The 8,085-nt window shown below is 44.2% G+C and overlaps 1 protein-coding gene and 1 long non-coding RNA gene across 7 annotated transcripts in view; both read right to left on the bottom strand.

Moving 5' to 3' along the window:
• LOC114006051 (uncharacterized) overlaps positions 1-3,562 on the bottom strand; it is a 5,211-nt gene extending 1,649 nt beyond the window's left edge. The window contains exons 1-2 of the long non-coding RNA XR_003547820.1: positions 3,495-3,562; positions 3,193-3,301 (exon numbers count right to left, since the gene is read on the bottom strand). This is a non-coding gene — a long non-coding RNA (uncharacterized LOC114006051). The remainder of the gene's footprint in view (positions 1-3,192; positions 3,302-3,494) is intronic.
• Positions 1-8,085, bottom strand: part of FGD4 (FYVE, RhoGEF and PH domain containing 4) — a 172,575-nt gene that overhangs the window by 137,932 nt on the left and 26,558 nt on the right. The gene's annotated exons all lie outside the window — the stretch shown is intronic.

The following is an 8,085-nucleotide window of genomic DNA, read 5'->3' as shown; positions in this document are numbered from 1 at the left end:
GGCCCAATAGAAAAAACCCCTCAAAAAAAAAAAAAAAAAAAAAAAAAAGAAGCACCAGGTCATGTATGTGCATGCCCAAACTCCTGACGATGATGGACAAAGGATTATGAAGTGACCATGCCCCATGGAGGTGTTTCCTCTACCTTTACTCCCTGGCAAGCACACGCATCCTCTAGCCAAAAAGGAAAAAAAAAAATTAAATGGCATTTGTTTTCAAATTTGTGAAAAAGCAGAATTTCATACACATTTAAATCAGTTAGTCATGTGATGAGAAATTTAATATGTTTTTTGAGTCAAACAGGATCCCAGTCTGCTTCCCTGATAGTATTCCTTCTATTAGCTAATGATGCGTCCCCTCGTCAGCTATCCAGCTGGAAACTTCAGAGCTGTTCTTGGCATGTCCCACACCTTCATCCCCCTCCAGGCACTGAATTAATCACTAAGTCCTGGCAATCGTGCTAAAGATTTCTCACTTTCTCTGCTCTTCCCACCCTTGTCTGAACTCACAGGCCTCATCATCTTCCTCCTGTACATCTGCTCTTTATGAAAATGCCAAGGCTTTTGCACCTTGTGCCCTCGCCCTTCCTCCGCAGTGCTGCCAGTCATCTCTCTAAAATGTGTAAAAGACCACACCGCCTGTCAGCATACAAATCTTTGGAGCACTGTCTTCACTGCTTGTAGGCTAAAACCCCACTGACCGATACTAACCACTCCACTCCGACACCCTTTTATCGTTTTTAAGCTTTTATGTATGTTGTTCCCTTGACATGGGATGCCCTTTCCCACCTGACAGATCTTTCCTCATCCTTAAGATCCTGCCCGTGCAGGGCTATCTCCAAGGTGACATCTTCCGCATTCTCTGGCCTGGTATGAGGCCCCTCTTCTCTGCAGCCACAGACTCGGCAACATCCCTACTGTCTTGTGACTTGGCGTCACACTCTGCAGTTACTAAAGTGGATTGCTGCTCCACCACACCCTCGGGCACAGACAACACTTAAAATGCTTATTCAATGAATGTTCAGGTTGCTTGGACGAGGAAATAAACCCATCCGACTCTGACGTGAAGAGATTTCGTTTGATCTGTTCTGCACTAGAAATTCTGTGCAAACGGCATGCCTGTCCCTCTTTCGCCCAACGGTAAGGACAATACAGCTTTTCGGGAAGAGTGGTATACTTGCGGGCAGTCAAGAGAAAGAGCTCTGGAGGGTTGAGGATACAGGAAAACTAGAGAGCTTTGGCATATTTCTCTAAGCATCTGACTTTGACCTTACTCCCCATTTTATTTCCAAAATAACTCAGTTTTCCTAATCATAAAATAGGTATGTTCCCTGGCAGGGAAAGTGCTGGATTTTGAACTTTTTTCAAAGCAACTACGTATTTTAGGTAGTCAAGCTCATGGATATGCTAGCTGCTAGTCTACCTGGTATGGACGTGGTTGTCCTGAGAGGAGAAGCTGCTACCCGGACAATCTCCTGTGACAAGGCACCAAGGACAAACCTCAACAGTCAATACAGGTGCTAATCACAAAGAGGAATCCCAAGTGTTGAAGCATGACCAGTGCACACCATTGCAGCTGGCTTTTAGGGGAAGCTAGGAATTGAACCCTGGCCTCTCACACAGCCTCAGCCTGCCAAGCAGCAGTGTCACCCAGGACACAGCACCTCGACTGGGTGTATTTCCCCATTGTTGAACATGTGAGTAGTTGCCCATTTCTTTCCATTCCCACTGAAATACCTGATGAGCTGTGACATGATGAGCTATTCACTGAATTACTCAAGAACTGACTAGAGGTAGATTTCCAATATTGGAATTATGCAAGCAAAAGAAATGAACATTTGCCAAGCTACTGATACACATAGCAGGTATGTGCTTTTATTTGCTTGCTACAGGTCAAATGATCTCTGAGTTCCATGGCCAGAGCTGCCACGATCAAAGTAATCACTGACCAAAGCTTAGCCCATCAAAGACTTGCCAAGGCACCGTAGGTAGAATGTGTCCGCTCCTGCACCGGGGCTGAGAGGCACTGTAACCTGAGACCAAGGGTGGCCATCCACAGAGGAACGGAGAAGGGGCCAGTGTGAAGAGCATGAGGGACACAACGGTCCTAGTGGGGATGAGGGACGACATACCCAGAGGGACAGTGAGTTTAACTGTCCTGGTTCCAAGTTCTTGGAAGGCTTGAATGAACTCAGTGCCTCTGGGTTCTGTGAGACACCTTTATATTATTTTGATTATTTTTTAATCACCTAGAGTATTCTCCAACTGACTAAGTCCCTGGCGATTTGTTGACTGATCCTGCTCTCCACATACCCTTCAAGCAAAAGAATGTAAAGGAGAGACCTTTATATTCTTTTAAGACATCCTTTTCTCTTCAGCTACAATGGGATTCTATTCCTTCCGACATGTTCTCTAACGAAGATAAAACCTACTTACCAAATTATTTTCCAAAACATTGTAAATTTACACCGTCATCTGAAGTACACAAGGATGCGAATCCAGAACGTAAGCATTCAGAAATTCCTCTCCAATATAATACTTTATGCATTTCTTTGATTGCTAGTTTTATAAAACTTTCTTTATTAGTCATTTGTATTTCCTCAGTTCTAAACTATCCATCCATGTTCTTTGACCGTTACCAACCATCTTGGAGCCTCTTAAAGACTGTAACTCATTAATTCTCTCTACTTAACTTTTCTGGACTCTTATTTCTGTAAGAAAACTTCAGAAGTTTTGGAGAAAACGAAATTACTCATTTATTCTGGCGTGAAAACTCTTTGAAATCCATCCATAGTTTTTTCATAACATGCACCTTCCATGACATACTTTATGTACTCTCTTTCTGCTACTGAAATTGCTAAGTTTCCTGTTATCACTATTATTTTGCCTAAGTTAATACAATGGCATTGTAACTAAAGAAAATTAAGCATAAAAGCTACGAAGATAGGATGCAATCCAGAACAGATCTGGTTTTTTCCTAGTTCTTATTCAATAGAGAACTTAGAAAGAGTAGGCATCTCCTTTCAACAGTTTTATTTGTTCAATGAGGAGAAATCTCTCTTCTCTCAAATACGTGTTAGAAATGAGATGGGATGATGAAGATTCCTTGCAAGTGTCTGACACTCAGGAAACACCGAAGGTTGGAATCGACCGCAAGGACCGTTGTTGCATTTACACATGCTCGAAGAGACTTACGCCTGCTTTGCAGATACAGAGAACAGCTGTGTGTAGGAGCGTGCGCACACACAGACGCAGATGCGGTAGTTAAAACTGCTCCGGCAGTGGGGCTCAATGTTCCCGTGCCCTGCAGTGAGAGGGAGACAGACGGAGGTCATGAACCTGCTGCTCCCGTGGTTCCTCCCAGTCTTCAAGTAGGCGCTCTCACCACATCGAGCTATATTTCATACAACAGGGCCCTAAATGCAAGCAAAGTATTTTCTCTCATGCCCCACCAAGGCAGCAGTCATTTTTTCTGACCCTCAGAAAAACACACACACCATGTTGGACTTCAGAGTCTTGCCTTCCCAAGAACTTCGTTGACCAAGTTTTGCTTCATGTCGTAACTTCAGAATCTAAATACCAAGAATAAGATGACTTAGCTACCTTGTGGTGGTGATGGCAGGAGAACAGGTCTGCCTGCTGTGGAGAAGGTGATGAGGAGGAGGACAAAGCATTTCAATCAGCCCTAGGTCATGTTCCCTCCATGGTTCTGCCTTTCACACTGCCAGTTATCTTTTCAGACTATAAAACTGAAGATCTATTCCTCAAATGTTTACAACTACTGAAAGGCTTCTCATTCCTTATGGGATACAGTAAGAACATCTGTGCAAGGCAACACCTCTATTCTCATATCCTGGCCAGCCTTAGCCCACATTCTGCAATTGCATTTCCCAGCATGGCTCCTTGCTTCTGCCTCCTCAGACCAGAATTCCCAGGGCTGCCTCACCTGCACAGCCAATTAACCCCTCCTGTGTACCCCACATCCCACCTCCATCCCCACCCCACTGTGTTACCAATCACAGTGAATGCAATCACCAGATTGTTAGCTGAGCACTGTGTGAGCACAGGTCAAAGCCCGGGCCTGTTCTTCATCCAGAACCTAACGAGGGCAGAGTGAACACTCAGAAGGTATTTGCTGAATAAATGAACATGAAAGCTAAAAGTCCTTCCAGGCTTTTACTACCAATAGTAACAGATATTTTAATATTAAGGAAATTCCTTATTTATTATTATTATTTTTTTAGAGATAATTTTTGTGAAAGGGTGTATGCACTAACTGGAGAGACAGAGACAGACAGAGACACAAAGTGAGAAATCAACCCCGGGGCGGGGGGGCAGGCGGGGGTAGGATGGCCACGCTGCAATTCCTTCTCCTCCATTCTCCTCTCAGGATTTTGGGCACGCGCGCACACACACTGGGATGAAATCCAGATCTGCTTGGGGACCAGCAGGTGGCATGGTGATTAAGACGCTGGACATTCCCACAAGGCTGACCAAGGTTTGAGTCTCAGACTTGGAGGCTTGCTTTCTCTCTCTGTCTCTCTCTGTCAAATTAAAATAAATGAATGAATAAATAAATAAAATTCTAAAAAAAAAAAAAAACCCAGGTCTGCTCAACTTTAAAATGGCTGCTCCTAACCACTATCCTGAAATACGCTCCATGGTCACCCGTGGAACTCTGACTCTGCCAAGAGCATGTATTCAGCACTCTTATTAAGTCTGCGGAAAATGAAGGTAACGTGCCGTGTAGCTCCAAAAGCACTCGTTTAACATGATCTTGACATCATTCTGATGACTGGCTTTCCTCAAGGTCCACTTCCATGAAGTAGGCATAACAGCATGTATGATCTGTCCTACATGACCCATGTCATACATGATCAGTGTTACACATGATCAGTGTCACACATGATCTTTATCATACATGGTCTGTGTCATGAATGGATGGCTTATCATTTGTATCTCAGCTTATGTAAGACTTCTCCAGGGGACCAGCACTTAGCGTAATGGCTGTGTCGTTGAACTCCCATGTAGTCGACCATGGTTCGAGTCCCAGACCCAGTGGTTTAAACTCATGCCGGGTGCGTGTGTGTGCATGTCCAGGATCCCGAGAAGAGAATGGAGGAGAAGGGTTCGCAGCATGGCCATCCCTCCAAGGGGTGATTTCTCGCTTTCTGTCTCTCTGTCTTTCTGGTGAGCACACGCGCCCTATAGCAAAAAAAAAAAAAAAAAAAAAAGACCTCCAGAAAAATATTTCCTGAAAAATATTTCTTCTAAAGTTTGCCACCCTAAAAGCCTTCCTTAATATGTCACATTTTGCCTTCCCATTAATTGCCACCATTTGAAACTAAGCTGCTCACTTATCTTTTTACCTTTATATTACACCTCCCTGCTCCATGGTGTAAATTCCGCCGAAGACCTTGCCCATTGGTTCCCATCTGTAACAGGAACAGCACAGAGCAAATGCTTGACAAATATTTGGTGAATGAATGAAAAGCCAACACTGAGGTGATAATGACATATCAAAGAAAGAATGTCTCATTCTTTCCTTGGAGTAGAGTGGCCCTGGGCAAGGCAGAGCATGTGGGCTGGCAAAGGGAGCAGAGGACAGGGAGACCAAGCAAGCAAGCATAGGTTGTGCACCTGCAGCACCGTCCACAGAAGAGGTTACTAACTCTCAGCTCAACACGTCATCCGGGGACAGGGGTGCCCTAGAGCGATGCAGAGCCACTCCTCACTTAGGCCGACCTTGCTTAGCACTGTTCTGGGTGCCACCATCACCAAGCCACTTTCTAACCGTCACTTTACTTTAGATACAGATATGGATAAGGGAGCGTGCACACGAACTAAAAAATTCAACTATTTAGTGGGTTTGGCACTTACTTTTTTTAAAGGGTTGGCATTTGTAATGAAAAATATATGTTTCTTATCATTTTGATTTTTTAAGGAAATCATCTTTGCCACCTGTACTTCCTCTAGGGACATTGAAAACAGCAACTCTGGGATTCCAGGGTGATGCCCCAGTGCCCTGCTCCTTATAAGGGCAACACGCTGGAAGTCGGTCCACCTTGCCCATGTCTCTGCGTTCAAGAAGCAGTACTGGGACCAGCAGTTAGCGTAATGGCTGTGTCACTGGACTCCCACATAGTCAACCGCGGTTCGAGTCCCGGACCAGGTGGCTTAAACTCATGCCGGGTGCGTGTGCGTGCGTGCCCAAGATCCCGAGAGGAGAATGGAGGAGAAGGGATTGTGGCATGGCCATCCTCTCTGGGGGGTGATTTTGCGCTTTCTATCTCTCTGTCTCTGTCTGGCGAGCGCATGTGCCCTATAGTGAAAACCTCTCAAAAAAAAAAAAAAAAAAAAAAAAAAAAAGCAGCAGTACTCAATGTGGGCTGTTTCTGCGCCTCACCTGGTTCATGACCTTGGACAAGTCCTTCCATGTTTATGGACCTCAGATTCTTTTCTATATTAATAAGGAAGTTAAAATTAAATGATCCTGTTTCAACTAGGATCTTTAGGTTATGTGAAAATAAATATCTAACAATGTATAACAGGGATCTGAAAAAAACAAAAGATTTAATCTGCCTGCCTGGTGCGAATATATTTTGTCTTGTGACTTCACTACTTTGAATTCGAGATCAGAAAAAAATTTTTTTTAAAAAAAGAACACAGGATTTAGACAGATGAGAAAGGAAAGGAAGGCAAGAACAACTATTTACAGGGGGAGTTAGTAATAAACACATTTATTACAAAAGAACAATCAGCCCCATAGAGTAGGGGATATTTGCAAAAGTTTTCTAATAAGGTATTGGTAGATATCCTCTAGTAACTTCATCCCGCTGTTCTTGGGGCTACAGTAATGACAACTAAATGAGACAAGTGTAATTGTCATCACAGGGCTCTGGCCAAGGTGCACTGCAGCCTCCATAGACTCACTCACTGCCAGGTGATGGAAAGTCTGTCTTTTTATTTTTCAGAAGCAGGGCAGCAGTTACAAGGACAGAAGAAAAGGACAAATCTAAAGAAACAGTTTCTGGGAACCAGCAGATGGCATAATGACTACGTCAATGGACTCACACATAGTCGACGATGGTTCAAGTCCTGGACCCAGTGGCTTAAACCCACACTGGGTGCATGTGTGTGTGTGTGCCCCAAATCCCGAGAGAATGGAGGAGAAGGGATTGCGGCGTGGCCATTCCCCTGGGGAGGTGATTTTGATGGGCATACAGAAAAATCCCACCAAATGCAACCAACTTGGAGCCACAGCTTCTTTTTATTTTTCAGAAGCAGGGCAGCAGTTACAAGGACAGAAGAAAAGGACAAATCTAAAGAAACAGTTTCTGGGAACCAGCAGATGGCATAATGACTACGTCAATGGACTCACACATAGTCGACGATGGTTCAAGTCCTGGACCCAGTGGCTTAAACCCACACTGGGTGCATGTGTGTGTGTGCCCCAAATCCCGAGAGAATGGAGGAGAAGGGATTGCGGCGTGGCCATTCCCCTGGGGAGGTGATTTTGATGGGCATACAGAAAAATCCCACCAAATGCAACCAACTTGGAGCCACAGCTGCTGTGTGCATTTGTGTGTTCACACATGTGTTCCACAGAGTTCTCATCTTAGTTCTATATCTAACAGAGCAAAGCAAAATTTTGCTGATGCACACAATTAACTCATTCCAAACGTTTCACATGGCCATGGCAATATGGAATTTTGCGAGGGGGGCAAACAGAGCAATTTTCAGTCCATTTAATTTTAAAATTCATGAAAATTGAAAATAAATTCCACACCAAGGATGGTAGATGTAGTGGCAAGGGCAAGGACAGCACCCACAGGTTCTTCTCCACCTCAGATTCCCAGTATCCATCATCTCAGACAGCTCAAGGCCCAATGGACCACAAAGGCCAACAGCAGTTTAACTTAGAAAAAGTGGATTATAAATCTGTACCTCAAAAGCAGAGGGAGACAAGGACCCACTTAAGAGTTAGGCAGAATGCATCAAGAACACACAGGAAGAAAACCCTAAGAATTTAACCTCTATTCATCAGCTCTGTGGTCTCCTTGTTTCAATGTAACTTAGGGCCGGCAG

Source organism: Tupaia chinensis, unplaced genomic scaffold (assembly GCF_000334495.1).
Source record: "Tupaia chinensis unplaced genomic scaffold, TupChi_1.0 Scaffold145519_1, whole genome shotgun sequence".
Taxonomy (NCBI): Eukaryota; Metazoa; Chordata; class Mammalia; order Scandentia; family Tupaiidae; genus Tupaia; species Tupaia belangeri.
Note: the sequence above shows the minus strand (reverse complement) of the source record. Positions and strands in the feature narration are given on the sequence as shown.